Here is an 18,795-nt window from a genome sequence, read left to right as displayed (position 1 = left end):
AGTGAACATGGAATATTTGCATCGTTTTAATGCCGAACAGGACAAAAAACAATAATGTTCTATGAATAATATTTGGAATATGCTAAGTCTTTTCCCATTAATTTTAGACCTTGTGTTTCTTCAAGCTTTAAGTAGATGTATTTGTGGTGTTTGTTTGTGTCCTTTTTTTATGGGCATAACATGTTAAGCATAATGTTGAATGTTCACAAAAATACTGCAGTTGCTATAAATATCACACATTATGAATATCACTTACACAAAATGTGCCAAGATACAGACAAATGGAATGAAAGGCAAAAAACACAAAATCCTTTTCTGCTGGTGTCGATTTGTGAGATTACAAACACAGACGGCAGGAGGGCAGGTGCAGGTGTGCCTCCATCAGCTGGACGGAGAATGTCCAGTGAGGAGCCCTCTGTCCTCTGGATGTTGTTGATGGGAACATCTCTCCAGCATCTGCTCTGAAGGCTGTCCCTGCTGTTCCTACAGCACCAGCGGACACCGTCCCAGACACACACCTACCTCAGGTACCACACACTTCACACTCTGCAGCATTTATGGAGTTATGATCAGAATACAACTGTTTGTATTTCATATTCGGAACTAAAGCTAAACTATTACAACTCCACAACTGAGCAACGGGGCTGGCCAATATGACCAAAACCTCAGCTGTGTTGTTATTGCTAACTAAAACTAAAACTATTGTATTGATTAAAATAAAGCTGAAATTAAACAAATATGAAAATGTTGCCTGAAGTTTAAGTACTAAAATGAGTAAAAACAAAAAAACAAACAAAAAACAACAACAACAACAATAATAATAATAATAATAATAATAATAATAATAATAATAATAATAATAATAATAATAATAATAATAATAATAATAATAATGATAATAAAGCCATGTAGAAATGCTTAAATTAAAAATAAAAATAAAATGACAAAAGCACATAATAAAACGACTAAAACTTAAACTAGAATTAAAATAAAGAAAAAAAGTTAATTCAAAATATTAATTAGCACTATAATAATACTGAACACTAAAATAACACTAAATAGTTTTATATCATTATAACGGCGTATAGATCTTTTTGACACAAAATAAGGAGAAGAAGAAGAAGTAGAAGAAGAAGAAGAAAAGAAGAAAAGGTTTATATATTATACAACAATACATGGTATATTTTAATAAATAATATGTGGCCTATTTTTAGACCTTCAAGAGTCAATTTATAAATAATTTATAAATGCAGCTTTTTCAATTCAGTAACCACACAAAACAATATTGTGATTTCGGTTTGATTTTAATTAATCGTGCAGCACTACATTATAACACATTCTCTAAGGGATGACACATTACATACTGCCAAAACACTGACTTTTACTAGGGTCTCTAAAAGCCCCTTCAGAGAAATATCATGGGCAAACTGGCTGGATTCAGCATTCTCTTGGTCAGTTAAAGAGTGATTGGCAGGTCTGGTTTTCACTGCAGTTTACTCTGATCACAGATGACCTTGAGCATGAGGATGTGTGGGGTCAGACATTGGCTGGCTCACAATGCAGCGCTGGAGCAGATGGGCCACACACACCCTCGGACAGATGTGGGCAATGCCTGAGGGTATACAGCAGCTCAAGACAGCACTTCTGCACAAACTCACACACACTGCAGCACATCTGCAATTCAGCAGGCCCTTCAGAGCATCAGCAAATGCTGAGTGCTTATGAATCTTCATGGCAGTGACTTCCTCACAGCCATAACTTCACATTCAAGATTTCGGATAAGACTGAACAACCACAGATTCAGGCTTCTCTCAGCTTGTAAAAAAAAAAAAAAAAAAAGAAAAAAAAAAAAGAAGAACAAGAACACAAAATATATATATTTTTGAAAGAAGTCTCTTCTTCTCACCAAGGCTGTATTGACAGGTGCATCTCAATAAATTAGAATTTTGTGGAAAAGTTTTTCTATTTTATTTCAGTGATTAAACTCAAATTGTTAAAATTGTGTATTAAATAAATTCAGTGCACAAAGACTGAAGTAGTTTAAGTCTTTGGTTCTTTTAATTGTGATGATTATGGCTCACATTTAACAAAAACCCACCAAACCAATTCACCAACCAATCTCCCACCAAACCAATTCATCAACCAATCTCAACAAATTAGAATACTTTATAAGAAAAAAAAAAAAAAACACTTTGTGAATTGTTGGCCTTCTGGAAAGTATGTTCACTTACTGTACATGTACTCAGTACTTGGTAGGGGCTCCTTTTGCTTTAATTACTGCCTCAATTTGGCGTGGCATGGAGGTGATCAGTTTGTGGCACTGCTGAGGTGGTACGGAAGCCCAGCTTTCTGCATTGTTTGGTCTCGTTTATCATTTTCCTCTTGACAATATCCCATAGATTCTCTATAGATTCCCAATAAATTAGAAGATGGTAACATGCCAATCAGCTGATCAACTCAAAACACCTGCAAATGTTTCCTGAGTTTTCAAAATGGTTTCTCAGTTTGGTTCACCAGGCTACACAAACATGAGGAAGAGTGCAGATCTGACAGTTGTCCAGAAGACAATCATTCACAAACATTCATTGCCAAAGAAGCTGTCTGTTCACAGAGTGCTGTATCCAAGCATGTTAACAGAAAGTTGAGAGGAAGGAAAAAGTGTGGAAGAAAAGATGCACAACCAACTGTCTTTATTTCAGTTTTTATCAATTTAATGCATCCTTGCTGAAAAAAAAGAAGACAAATAAACATTATTGTTATTGAATCTCATTCAAAGTGGTCATATGATGCAATTAAAATGTTATCTTTGGAGTGTTACAAGCTCTTGGTGCATGAAGAAGATCTGTAAAGTTGCAAAGACTAAAGTCTCAAATACAAAGAGATATTTTTTTTATAAAAGTTAAGAGTCAACTATGCCCCCCTAAAACGGCTCATTTTAACACTCTCCCACATGTCTATGTCACTATCTGGGAAGATTTGCATAACACCGCCCAAATGTTCATGCAAAGAAAGAAGGTGTGACATTTATTCTCGCTGTTGCAGCTGGAGTCATGTTGTGGAGATGCTATGTGTTTCATTGTGAAAGCAAAACTACTTAGTTTAGCCTTCCAAAAGAGGACACAACTAGAAATCAGTGGTTAAGTTGTATTTACAACACTGTTCCAGAACAGTTCAACCCAAATATTCAGATGTGTGCAGCGCATCTTGCAGAGGACAAGGACTGTTTCCTGTGAGAGTGTCTGTTTCAATAAAATGAGGCAGTCCCAAACATGTAAGGACAGTCTGGCGCTTCTGACTCACAGTCTGTAAGTATGTTTTCATATGTAAATAATTTGTCACTGATGAATCAAACACAAGTTTTGAGTGGTTTTATGTTTATGTGGCACGATACACAACATGTAAAAAGACAGTATAAGTCATTATAATCAGTAATTATGTCCACACTAAATGCAGCAGATGCCTTGTTTATAATGGGTTTTATTGTTTTTGTCTAGTTAAGCTAGGACACACAGTATGATAAGGGGTATAACATTTCCATCACATACTTGAGGCATTCGGCCAATCACAGCACACTGGATAGCTGGCCAATCAGAGCACACCTTGCTTTTCACAACAATGCTTTGTAAAAATTAACACGTTTCAGAAGGCAGGGCATAGAGGAGCAACAATAATATACATTCTGTATATATATATATATATATATATATATATATATATATATATATATATATATATATATATATATATATATATATATATATACAAGGGCCGCATATTTATGCGGGGGTCGCAATTTTTCAAATACGCTGCACTTTCGCGCATAAATTGCAGATTTCAGGAAGCAAAATATGCGGAGGTAGCATGATTTCATAATAATAATAATTTTCGTTGCAAAAAAGTTACATATATCTTAGCAAAAAGTTGAAAATGTTGTGTTTACTTCACACAAGTAAATCGCCATTTTTGAAGTGACGTAATTGCGCGACGTGAACATCATCTGCAAACCCCCGCGGTGAAACCAGGGTGAAGGACGCAAATCATTCTCATCTGCCAACAAAAATAAGCGCAAAAGAACGCGCTAAGCAGTTACCCGGTGTGTTACATGACAGTGGTGGCAAATTATTTTGAGAGAGGGATGAGGATGAGGATGGCGAATGATAGGCCAGTGTTAAAGGCTACGCAGTTAGTTTTCATTTTCACAGTGGACTGTTGTAGTTTCATTCAGAAGTTGATGCACCTCTACAGTTGTAAGATTGTACTTTTTGTTACAGAATAGTACCAAAACCTTACAGTTGTAAGTATATTAGTAGTATGTAAAATAATTTACGTTGCAGTAAGTGATTGCACTTTGCAATTCCTGTAAAACAGCATTTGTATATTTGTGTGTATATTTTATTTGTATTCATTTTTAAAGAAGTTGTTGAATATTCCTTTTGTTAAGCTAGAGAACTTGTTTGACTCAATGTTTTGTAAGTTTGAGCCATGTGTTAATTAAGGTCTGAAATAAAACAGAATTAGAACTTAAATATGTGATTTAGTATGCTTGCTTATCATAGGAAGTCATAAGACATTACTCATTACAGTAAGGTAGTAGCCTAGTGAGAACAGGGTGTTTGGGGGTGGGGGGGTGTCACCTTTTTTTTCTCTTTTTCATCAAACCGCAGTTTTTCAAGTTCCCCCCAATCTCATCGCATAAGATTGCAAAAATATCCCGCATATTCCATCACATTTTTTAGGAAAACCTGCCGCAAAATCAAGGATTTTTACCCGCAACAATCACAAAAATAATCTTAGTCTTGAGATGAAAATGCTTAATTGTCTTGGTCACAATTTAGTCATTTGAGTCTTTCATAGTTTTAGTCTAATTTTAACCGATGAAAATTCATTGCAATTTTGTCAACTTTTAGTCATTACTTTTAGTCAAATTTCAGTTACCAACATTTATTTTGGTAGCTATTTTATTTGGTAGCTATTTTTATATGTTTTATGTATATATACATATATTTATATATATATATATATATATATATATATATATATATATATACACACACACACACACACACACACACACACACACACACATATATATATATATATATATATATATATATATATATATATATATATATATATATATATATCTATATATATATATATATATATATATATATATATATATATATACAGTGCCGCTGCTAGCCATTTTGGTGCCCTAAGCATAATTCCTTTATTATGCCCCCCACCCCGACCCCGAGAAAGAAAAAAAAAACATTTGTTTTTGCCAGTTTAACTTTTTATTACCAAACATAACTCAATAACTCAGACCTCCAGACGCGTGGAAACACGTCTTTACATTGTAAGTTATAATAACATAGTTTGCTGATGCTAACATTAACGTCAGCAATTTCGAGGCGCATTACGATTAGCAGCAGCACGCACATGCAGCACATTTCCCGTACTTTCTAGACTAGACCGGACTAGACTAGAGCAATTATTAAATATCTTTCTTGTTCCCCCTTTTTTGTTACATATACATGGCTAAAATGTGCCTGAAAGTAGCTAGAGAACTTGTTTGACTCAATGTTTTGTAAGTTTGAGCCATGTGTTAATTAAGGTCTGAAATAAAACAGAATTAGAACTTAAATATGTGATTTAGTATGCTTGCTTATCATAGGAAGTCATAAGACATTACTCATTACAGTAAGGTAGTAGCCTAGTGAGAACAGGGTGTTTGGGGGTGGGGGGGTGTCACCTTTTTTTTCTCTTTTTCATCAAACCGCAGTTTTTCAAGTTCCCGCAATCTCATCGCATAAGATTGCAAAAATATCCCGCATATTCCATCACATTTTTTAGGAAAACCTGCCGCAAAATCAAGGATTTTTACCCGCAACAATCACAAAAATAATCTTAGTCTTGAGATGAAAATGCTTAATTGTCTTGGTCACAATTTAGTCATTTGAGTCTTTCATAGTTTTAGTCTAATTTTAACCGATGAAAATTCATTGCAATTTTGTCAACTTTTAGTCATTACTTTTAGTCAAATTTCAGTTACCAACATTTATTTTGGTAGCTATTTTATTTGGTAGCTATTTTTATATGTTTTATGTATATATACATATATTTATATATATATATATATATATATATATATATATATATATATATATATATATATATATATATATATATATATATATATACACACACACACACACACACACACACACACACATATATATATATATATATATATATATATATATATATATACAGTGCCGCTGCTAGCCATTTTGGTGCCCTAAGCATAATTCCTTTATTATGCCCCCCACCCCGACCCCGAGAAAGAAAAAAAAAACATTTGTTTTTGCCAGTTTAACTTTTTATTACCAAACATAACTCAATAACTCAGACCTCCAGACGCGTGGAAACACGTCTTTACATTGTAAGTTATAATAACATAGTTTGCTGATGCTAACATTAACGTCAGCAATTTCGAGGCGCATTACGATTAGCAGCAGCACGCACATGCAGCACATTTCCCGTACTTTCTAGACTAGACCGGACTACACTAGAGCAATTATTAAATATCTTTCTTGTTCCCCCTTTTTTGTTACATATACATGGCTAAAATGTGCCTGATATTTCTATAGGCTAATGAAATAATACCGGCATTAAAAAAAAAAAAAAAAATCATTAGGCTATTTTTGGTGCCCCCTCAGCACTTGATGCCCTACGCACAGTGCGTGATGCGCGTATTGGGAGCGGCGGCGCTGTATATATATATCACATTTTGAAGGACAATAGCCTATAGGATGCATTTTGAATGTCCAATAGTCCAAAAATAACATTACGAAACATTACGAAAATGCCTCAGATATTATTTTTTAGCTCGTCAACATCTCATCTTAGTCACAGAAAAAAAAGTTCGTTAACGAATATTTTTCGTCGTTGTTATCGTTAACGAAATTAACACTACACCAAATACACAACATAATGTTCTTTTTAGCAATATCATATGACCCCTTTAACTCAAACATTTGAATTGAAGTAAAATAAGAATAATAAAAGAAGAAAGAAATTAATACTTTTATCCAACAAGGATTCATTCAATTTATCAATAGTGACAGTACAGATATTTATAATGTGATTTTTTTTTCTTTTTATTAGACTTTCAAATTAGATGAGTATTGATGCTGAATATTTAACTTTAATCACAGAAATAATTATTCAAAACTCCTGACCGCCAGTGTATATCTGTTCTATAACAGTTTTTATTCAAGTACTGCTGGCATCCCATCTTAAGGTAAAACAAGGCATTAAATCTCACAGAATAGTGAGATCTGTTATCGCCAAAGTGAAACCTGATCACACATCAAGAGTGCAACAGCACTGCATTGCTGTTTGCTTGTTTAGGATGCCAGAACATTTAACCTACTGCTAGTTTTCTGTAAACACCCTGGAACAGAGCAATAGTCAACCCGAGTCCAATTGTATCAAACTACATTAGTGAGACATCTGTATCTAGAGAAATCAACTGAAATTGAATCTTTATTGTGTTTGAGTGTCTCGGGACTGGAGCAGCCGTGTTTAGTTTGAAAAGGGATGATGGTATTGTATGAACAATTCATTAGAAGCACACATTAAGTATTCATCTGGTTTAAAGGTGCAGTATGTCTAGAGAGACGCGGAGCCAATATGAAACCGTTTCCATTTAGTACCATCTAATTAATGCCATACATTATTAACTGAAAGATTTTTCATTCAACTTGCAGAAGTCACCATTGTGATTTTTGCCCAGACCTTCAAGAAACCTTCAATCTATTTATATTTGACCCTACACACACACACACACACACGCACGCACACACACACACACACACACACACACACACACACACACACACACACTTTAATGCCTTTATCAAAATAACAAAAGTACATCTAAAAATGCTTGTTTGTTGTAACCCAATTTTGGTTCAAATATGGACTAAACGAAATGTTGGGGTAAAAAGTTAATAAAAAAAAAATAAATAAAAAAAATATATGTAACCCAACAGTTAGGTTAGTCCATATTTGACTCAAAATTGGGTTGAAACAAACCAGCACTTTTAGAGTGTAGTCAAATTTTCAGATGTAATCACAAATATCATATAACTTACAATCTGTAAAGGAATGGAAAAAATATCACAAAAAAAAAAAAATATATATATATATATATATATATATATATATATAACAAAAAAAAAAAAAAAAAAAAAAAAAACTTTAAATAAACCTTTTTTTTTTCTTCATCAAATCTGTGGCTGCTTGGAGGCAGTAAAAGTTTAGCATTTTCTTCTGTCAACGACCATAATTATAACCTTACAATCAGGATTAGGCATCAAATAATGTCTTGCATGTAAAAATGGGCTGATAATTAAAAAAAAAATGCTGTAATTTTATACAGGTATCATGTTTATGGCATGGAAGGTTTTTCTGCTGATTAATAGAAAATTTGAGACTTCACCACACAAATGAATATTAAAGCAAAACTGATATAAAAATGCATCATATTTAGTGTGAAAGTGTCACAAGCTCATACAACATACGCTATTTTTGGACACCACAAAATTAATAAGAAACTACTATTGGGTTTCATTCAGCAAGTATGATGCATGGGAGAATTATATTTTATTAGGTTTCAGAACACATCCCACATGTCATGCACATTTGTGGTGGCAACTTATTTTAGGGATGACAAACATTATAATTAGGTTTCACAGAGTTATGCCACTATAATGTGCCAAATGTCTGATTAAGTTCCTACACTCCTGCTTTAATTAAGTCGGTATTAACAATGGAAATCTGAAGAGCTCTGTGTAGATGACTGTCCTCCAGCGTGCATGTGTGAGCTAATCTCTCTCGCTCACTCTATTGTTTACACGCGTTTTGAGAGGTAAACCCCCCTTCTTAAACAGGATCTAACCATTAGGATATAATCCTGTGGTTTTGAGACTAGTAGCAAGTCTGTTGCTACATTACTGGCCAGCAGAGAGCTAGCGAGCGCTGGATTATTCCTGATTCCAGAACAAAGGCAGCGGCTGAGGACAGAGAAATGAAGGAGGGGATTGAGGCTGATAACAGCCAAAGGCCTGCCCTCTTCAATAGCTCTGATTAAAAGGTTATTCCAGCCTCCCTCATCTCAGCTAATTGGATTATTTGTAAGGATTTAGGGAAACGAATTTAGGCGAGCGGCTTCCCAAACTCCTCGCCTACTTCTTCAAATGAAGATTACTAAATTAAGAGTCTGGAGTTCAACACACAGCAGTGGTTACTTACAGTACTTTCTTATGAGTGTGTTTACACTCAGGACATTAATGCTTGAAGTCATCAGTCCAGTCAAAGTTTTACCCATTACCCTGATTTCACTTTGCATGTAAATGCCTTTTCAGCATTTCATCTGTTGTTGGTTGGCTGTTTAATCAAAGCATGTGTGTGTCTGGTTTTGATATCATGATTTGCAGGCAATTCAACTGTGTTCTTAGATTATTGATTGTAATGTTAAAATCCTAAAAACTAAATGAAATGACTCTTTTGGTTTATTTATTAATTTGGTTAGTTCATTAGTGAAAAAAAAGCATTTCATTTAGTTTAACTTGATGTACTGAAAAATCTGAAAAAAACCAAAGAAAATAAGACTGATAATAATAAAAAAAGAATAAAAAAAAAGTAGAAACAACAAAATTACTATATATATATATATATATATATATATATATATATATATATATATATATATATATTAGCACTTCTATTGCTAATACCTGAATATACCTGTCACACTCATTGGCGGGAGATCAAGAACACAACGCAGGAGATGAATCCATAGACAGGGAACCCTGGAGGAAGGCAAACCTTGGGCAATGTTGTCTACACAAGGAGCTCACTAGATTTTGGAACAGGCCGACTGACTTTATAAACCTAAAAGTTTTTTTTTTTTTTTTTTCACTGAACTTCTTTGCATGAACTGTCCCAAAGACGATCCACAGTCAGTTTTCTGAGGGTGAAGATGTCCAGATACTACAGGTAAGGGGCAAGGTTGTTCCCGGCGCAGGACAGCGCATGTACCCACAGGTGAGGACTCTCAGCGAGAGCAGACTGAGAGCCAGGTGGTGCGGCCGCCATCAGGCCAAGAGCAGGTCTAATCAAGGATGTGCGGCCCAGCTGGAGCTGCCAACAGCTGCTTCACACACACGCCGGTTGGCTAAAGAAGGTCTGATGGGTGTGCCGTACAGCCGCCGGTCCATTGAAAATAACATCTGGACTCTCTGCATGTGCATGTGTGTGTGTGTGTGTGCATGTGTGTGCGTGTGTTTGTTACAGCCCGAGGGTGAAGCCGGTCCACATATTTTTAAAACTCACTGACTATCCCGCCATATGACACACATCTTTGTCCTCGCTAGCAGTGAGGATTTATTTCCTCAGCAGTGCATTTAAACCAGTCTAAATCTTAAATAATAAAGCCAGCAATTGATTGAGTCACTCTCCAATCCCAGCATGCAACAATCAGGCATATGGGCCGCGAGTGAGAAATGATTGACAGAGCGCTACAGTGTTCACATTTATTCCTTCTCTGGAGCTGTTTTCTGTCAGAGAGCATATTGATTTTTCCATAAAGTAAGAAAACAAGCGCGGTTGAGGGGCCGTGCCAGGTCAGTACAAATTAAAGCTGAAGATGTAAAGCCCCCTGTCGGCCCATCATTGGCTAGAGCTGACGAGGCCTCGCTCATTTTAAAACAGCACATCATTTGATTATCATAAAGCTAAAGGAGAGGGAAAGACGCTGAGCTGCTGGATTGCAGGCACTTTGAGGGAACTGACAGGGTGACATTTCCAAACTCCCCCCAAAAAAACTAAAAACAACACCTTAATATTTACATTTATGCATGGCAGACGCTTTTATTTAAAACAGGTATTGCATGTATGCATTTTATCAATTTGATTTATTATTATTATTATTATTATTATTATTATTATTATTATTATTATGCTATACTGTATGTTACACTAATTTTGTTTCTATAAACTAATGTTTATTAAATTGCATATAGGTTTTTAATTAAAAAAAAATCTTTAAAAACCTAATCCTGTATAATGTTGCATGAGTAAACCAACATAACCATCAGTACACAGTTATGAACATAATGCAGCTGACAATATATATATATATATATATATATATATATATATATATATATATGCATGTGCTGTACGCATGTATGCATGTATGTACATATTTACGTATGTATACATTTATTTATTTTGTTTCTTAAATAATCACAGGTAGACTGAATTATTGTCTGGCTTTATTTTGGAAATTAATGAATGGTTCAAAAATAAGAGAGATTGGTGATGTCAGCTGAAAAGTAAAGTTGTTTAACAACAGATTATGATTAAAGATTTTTTATAAAGATTTTTTTTTCTTTGGAATAACATGCACTAACTAAAGTTGAGGAACATTTTAATATAGAGTTAGTTTGTTAGTTTCTACATGTTAACTAAATGCTGCAAGCTTCAATTGATGATGTGGTCATAATGCCGTGCAAGGATGCAAATACTACGGTATACCTGAAAAATGCTAAATTCTGTAAAAATCTTTTTAATTTGATTTTTGCCAACTTTTATTGATAGTTGTATCACACAGAGAGAGAAAGATACGAGCACTTAGGCGCAGATCAACATGTTAGGACACATATACAATCCACCAGGTCACGGTCCGACACACACACACAAACACAAACACTGCAATACTAAAGCATTTCATTCTTATTAATTATGATTGAACTGAACTTCATTTCCTCGTAAATGATGTGGAATCATATGTCTTTTTTTTTTATGCGAGTTGATTGTTGCCTAAAGGCAACAAGTAACAATGAATATCTCCTGCTGCATAATCATTCATGTTTAATACCAAGTTAATAAGTGAATTATGGCCTATGTGAATCACTTTATGATAAGGACACGCTGAATACTTACGACAAGATTAAGGCTAGCCAGTAGATCATTTTAAATGTCACCCTATTTAACAGCAGCTGCCAAACTTATATTGCAGGACTGGTTACTTAAGGTGACAAGTCAAGAGAATATTACAGAATTCAATTATTTTCTTCCTACTGCACAACCAAAAAAGGTATCAGCTTTTTGTGTTTCCAAAGCATAAGAAGCAGAGCTTATTTTCAGAGCATCAGCTCATTTTTTGTTTTTTTACCTTTCTGCTGTTAATAGGTTTAGATTAAGGTTGTAGCTTGGTGTTTATTTTGGTGGGGACATTTTTAAATTAATATAACTGCACAGATACAATGTGAAATGATAGGATGGTTCTTCTTTAGATTATTTTTACTGCATACATAGTACTTTGCATGCAAGCACAGTGTGTCAGTAGCTTTTTCCTCATCTGAGGACACAGGTTTAATCACGTTCTTAATCATTTCCCATTTCCAAAAAATATATGTCATATTTAAGCTCCAAAACTTCAAAGCTGCATCAAACATCAAAACAACTGCATTTATGCATGTGGCAGATACCTTTCCTTTAAAGTGACTTGTGGTGTTCTGCAAGGTTCGATTGTAGGTCCTTTGCATATTACATTAAGTATAGATAATGGTTAATATATCAGATTAGAAAACACATTAACTGAGTTTTTCCTCAATAAACTCCTAATTTGCCATAAGGTACTTGTTGTAGTAGTTATGTAGTAGTTGTTGTTAGGTACTGAGTAGAGTTAAGGGATCAACAATATAGTCATGCATTAATATGTGCTTTCTATGTATTAATAAACAGCCAGTATGCTAGTATTACGTATGCTGATAAGCAACTAGATAGTAGTGAATAGTGTTTTCTAATCTAAATATAATTTCTCTTTTTTTTTTTTTTTTTTTTTTTTTCACAGTGATGCCAATCATTTTAGGCTTTTTATTTAGAAAAATTGTTTTACAGTTTATTTAAAAAAATAAATAAATAAACAAAAACTCATTCTTGTAAGAGACATTGTGGAACTTACACCTTTTTCATCTCAAGGTGAAACCAAAGCTCTTGTACATGCATTTGTTAGAATAATTGATTATTGTAATGCACAACTCAGACTAAATCCCCTTTAGCTTGTTGTAAATGCAGCAGCAATGATCCTAACTAAAACACAGAAGCAAGAACATCACAGCTTATTCAAAAGAACTTTACTGATTACATGCGTTTGTTATTCATATCATGGAACAGACTGAAAAGCCTTTGATGTTTTATCAAGACATGCTCAATTTTCTACTGCAACCCTGTTCAGAGTCAGACCATTAATGTCACTAACCTGGAAAATCAGCTCATTCAGAAATCCTAACAATAATAATAATAATATTAATAATTCCTTACATTTATATAGCGCTTTTCTAGGCACTAAAAGCGCTTTACATAGACAGGGGGATCTCCTCATCCACCACCAGTGTGCAGCATCCACCTGGATCTAATGATGTCATGAACAAATTTAAATATGATTAACAACATTTATTTATTAGTGATGAATAGTAAAATGTGTGAAACATCTGCCAGTCTGCAGATCCTTCTGAAGAATCTCAGTATTAGAAATCAGTGATTCAAGATTATTTTAAATATCTGATGTCATCTTCTGACTCAAGCAATGGCGTGAATTTCTGTTTGACTGAACAATGGCTAAACACCTCAAAAAAAAAAAAAAAAAAAAAAAGGAATACTTGGATAAACTATAAACTATCAAGCTAATTGACAAGGCAACATTTTTGTTCGTTACATTACTACGATAACTGAAACATAATAAAAAACAATAAAGACATATTAAAAACTCTGACAAAACATACAATAAAATTACTAAAATTGTTATTAAAATGAAACCAGGAAATATAAAAATAAAATCTAATCCAAAATATTAAATATTTAATAATAATATTTAATAATAACATTTCCACCCCCAGAAAGGAAAAACAGTTTTAAAGACAAAAAATACCGAAACTGAAACCAGAGAAAAAAGAAAAAAAGAAAAAGAAAAACATCATGGTTAACAAGAACAAGAGCACAAAGCACATTTAATCGGCCTCATCTTCTTAATATTTGCAAATTTCCCTTCGGGCTCCTGGGAAAAGGCCTCACAGCGCAGCTGAGCCCTTATCTGTCCCCTCCACATTTAGCAGTGCACCGCGGTTCCCCCAGTACCCAGCCCTCAGGCCTGCGCTCACCAAAGCCTGCGGGACACACGGGGTCCGGGGCCCTCATTGTTCAGGAGAGCTGGAGCATCAAGGGACATGCCTGACTTAAAATACTGAGGGACGAGCACTCTGAACAAGCGATTCATAACCAAACGTATCTGAAAACGGTCTCTTTCAGCGCTAACAATTAACAGTTTAGAAACGGCCCCCCTCAAGACATAAAGTTTCAGCAAATGTGTCTTAAGACACTTAAAATTCACTATTTGTTCTATGCTGCCGATTTCTCTGCATCATATTGTCTGGATTCTGATTCATTTTCATTTATTGTGCTATTCATGACACCTCTCATGGGAACAGTTGTTTCAGAGCGTTCATTTCTGGAGTTATCAGCATCCGTCTGTGGTTTTAGCAGACGGAAATGAGATGATACTCTTAGTAATATGTTCAACTATTAATATTTCATATTTGCGTGTCCTGTACGTTTTTGGAAACGATTTGGCTGTCTGAAACAAATTTCACAAATCCTAAAAGATTTCCCCGATTCAATTCTACAATCTGTAACTCTGATATCTAGACTCTGGCACTCATGTTCTCTGAATTCTGACAAGCAACAATTGTAATGTTCTTAGGAATAATATTTTTAAATGATCCAAACATATATGCAACATTTCTTTCTCGTATTGTTGGCTTGAGCCGTTCCCCTTCAAGGGAAATCCACACTGCATCCTCTAGTGGACACTATGAGGAATGCCATCAGCGTGACTAGTGTCTGAAGCAGGTGTGAAAACACTGCAAATAATTGGCATAATGTCATTAGTGGAGTGCCCGGAAGTGTAAGAGGGCACCTGTAATGCATGTCATTAGCTTCCTTTGTCTTAAGGAGCAGTTTTTTGTGTAATGCAAAACATTTTCTGTTAATGCGTGCCTCAATTTGAGGACCTTATGACATGCATGATTGATGCATTTTTATGCATGAGCGAGGAGTGTACGCATTCAGTTATTGGGGGAATTGTCCCGTTCCCTCTTGGGGAACCATGGTTACTTGCATGACCCCAGATGTTTTCCTTTGTTCTGATTAGTTAATTCTGTCCACCTTTTGTCTTGTTTGTTATCTCATTAGTTCCTTTGTTTGGTTCACGCTTATTAGGCCTAGTCTGCACACACACAAGTATTGTTACTGTATAAACAGAGGTTTTGCTGCTTCATTTAAAAACCAAATCTTGTCTGGTCGGGTCTCGTTTATGTTGGCATGTTTTTCATTCCTGTCCCCAGTATTTTTATTATTGATGTCTATTTCCTACGGTAAATATTTGTCTTCATGAGCTCATAACAATATAGTGCAATGCAATCCAATGATAATTGAGACAAAAAGATGTGTGATGTTCTGGAGGCTTGTGAAGATCATTCCTCCGCTGAGGAACAGTGAAAGTAAAGCTTCTGGAAACAAACGCTCCTCAAAAGATCCTGAGGATCAGATTTGAGACTCTAAAACATGATTGATGGAGAATCAAGTAAAGTTGAGCTGCTTCAGTCCTGCTTCAGTAATTTGATAATTAAAAGTTTTGCATTTAAAATTTGATACAGTGAGAGACTTTTTGCAGTTTTTGTCAGAGTTTGCACATAGGAAAGAGTTTAAAACATGAATTGCACAGGTTTAGAAACATTTAGCTGGAACCAGAGATCCATTGTTTCGAAATCCACGACTCTGCTCATTCATTCACAATCAATTGTGTTTAAAAACATAATTGACTTCCACACACATGCAGGGAAAGAGGCTATCGATAATGAAAGCCGGAGCAAATTCCAAGATTGACATCAAAGCAGGGGAAATAGTACTCAAGCCAGAACAAAAACAGGAGCGCTGCACAGCACTAGAGAGCGTAGCGGCTGGAATAATGGATGAAGTCCAAGGGAGCTATCTTCCCCGGGCAGGAAGTCACTGGGGATGCCAGCACAGCCCGGCAGAAATGAAACACCTATCTGCTGCGAGAGTGACTGCTCATTCCTATTTGATTTGGCTCTCCTATCATCTCTTAAGAAGATGTCAGCCATGCTCCATCTATTGCTCCCAGCCTTTATCAAGCGCAAGACGCTCGGCGGCTGCATTTCAATGCCTTTCAGAGAGCAACACTAAAGAATAAGTGCTCTGTGATAAAAAGGTAGTTGTTAAATAGATCTGTCTATTTGTATGGTAATAATGATCACTTTAAGAGCCGCCGTGCTGCAACTCGTAGAACAAGGAAGCGGATTTGTATGCAGGTGTTGTGTGGCCACCTGACTTTTTCAATGACCTTGTAAAACTTTAAGTTCGTAAAGAATGAAGCTGATATTTTCTTCTTCTTTGTGTAAATCGCAGCAAGACATACACTAGCAATAAGTTTCATCACCCTTGACTGAATTTGTTTCTTGTGATCCCAATGAAAGCTGTTTTTTTTTTTTTGTTTTTTTTACTTTTCAACTAACGTTTTACTTAATAAAGTGAAAAGGGGGAACTTTTTGGTGGAATAGGTTTACTACGCTGCTGCTGCTGATGGTTATTGTTGTATTTGTAGATTATTGCTGTAGTTGCTACAATCAAGAACAGAAACTTGCATTTGCCAATACATAAGCCGATATGGTGCTGTAAGTATTTAAGACATACTGCTGCTGCACAAATGGCATGTAAAATAACCCATAGCATGTCTATACAGGTGGAACTGGGGAAGGTGGAGGTGGAGAGCGCACTCCATTGGCTCTAGAAGGAACTAAGGGAATTTAAACACTGGGACTAACAAGATAATTAATTAAAACAGGTGAACAGAATGACATAATTAAGACAACTGTGGAAAACTAGATGAAGATGAACTCCATCCTCCACTCCCTTACTATGTCAGATTTACATGTCATTCAGTCTCGCTGAGATGCTTTATTGATTTTCATCCATATTTTGGCCAAATTTTAAAGCTTCTCTTCACCTGTTGACTCAAATACAGACATGCTTTATGACACACTCATGTGATTCTGAAAGTTGATCGGCTTCAATGACTACCTCAGAAAAGTTTTGGTTAAATTTGGAAGGAGACAAATATAATTTTAGTTGCATGTAGGCCACATTTTGGACAGAAGTAATCAACATTCCTTCATTTGAATATTCATTCTGATTAGTAATTAAGTTTAGTAATGTATATAACGCAGAAAGCCCATTTGACTGCTCCAGACACGTCAACAAATCGACCATCTTGAACAGGAGGCATTCAGACGCTGCTCATCAGTCGCATTCGTTTTTGAAAATCTCTCTCAACTCTGTGCAGAATCGCTTTAAAATTCCAGATCAAATAAGATAACATTTCACAGATGAGAATGTGTTGTTTGTGAAACATAGAGTAAATATTATACTAAATTATGTGTAAATTGTAATTAAACAAGTCATTTGTCTCATTTATTAATCTTTATTGAAAACACATGCTTTGGATATATTGCTGTTTGTTTGAAAAAACCTATACATATATAAATATTTATCCACCTTTTTCTTCAACATGGAATTAATGCTATGGGTGGGACTTGTGGTTCATTAGCCGCTCTAGGTAAATAACGAGGAGAATAACAACGTGCAGTAAAGGGTAAAACGGTTTGCACTACAACCAGTGTGCCCTTAATTAGGATAAAATATTAAAATAATATGATAGACACACCAACATTCAGTGTCAAGCAGCAAAACAAACTGTTTTGTTTCTGCTAAAAATAGCTATTTTTTTCTGCAAAAATTGAAACATGGAAAAATAACCCTACACTACAGGTTCAGATTGTGTGTGAGCATGAGAATGACGGTGTGAATCTGGATTCATGAATTTAGCATAAGACATGTGCCATACGGTCTCATTTAAACACTGAAACTACCAACACAGGCTCAGTGGAAAAAACACACCTCTACCTACATCTAACAACAAAAAAACATAACTATCACTGCAGTTTACAGCTGAAATAAACACTAGAAGCAGTTAAACGACAAAAGGTTTTAATCCCTTTCACACAAATTATGATTATGGGGAAGAATATTAATTAATAAATGCTACTTTTTGCATGCTCCCTTGCACACGGCTATGTTATGATCTCAACCCACGTTTATCATAGTGCATGATCTGAAAACTCATACATTTTGACATTTACAGTATATCACATAACCAGCTCCATATGTGTGGCTTTTCCGACATTGTAAACTTGCTCAGTAGTGCACCCGCTACAGAAGTGCACTTGTGATGTGAAGTCCTGTCAAACAAAAAACACAATAATAGAGCTCCAAGACTTGTAGAAGCAAGATAAAATGGAATAATTGTTTTAGCATAAGAGTTTTATCTCATGTTTGCCTATGTTGCCACTATTGGTTTAAGGGTCGAGTTTACGTTATTTTCAAACGCAATGCAGCATCTACCTTTTCTCATTAAATGTCTCATTTCTGATCTGCCACGATATCCACCATAACCACCATAATAAACACATTGCCAGATCCATGTTTATCAGTTTAAGATAAAACTGAACACGCTTTTAGCACCACTCACTGGACATTTTACTTTGAAAATGTTGCAAAACATGCAAGATTCGATGTAATATC

This window comes from Carassius gibelio, chromosome A17, assembly GCF_023724105.1.
Source record: "Carassius gibelio isolate Cgi1373 ecotype wild population from Czech Republic chromosome A17, carGib1.2-hapl.c, whole genome shotgun sequence".
NCBI lineage: Eukaryota > Metazoa > Chordata > Actinopteri > Cypriniformes > Cyprinidae > Carassius > Carassius gibelio.
Note: the sequence above shows the minus strand (reverse complement) of the source record.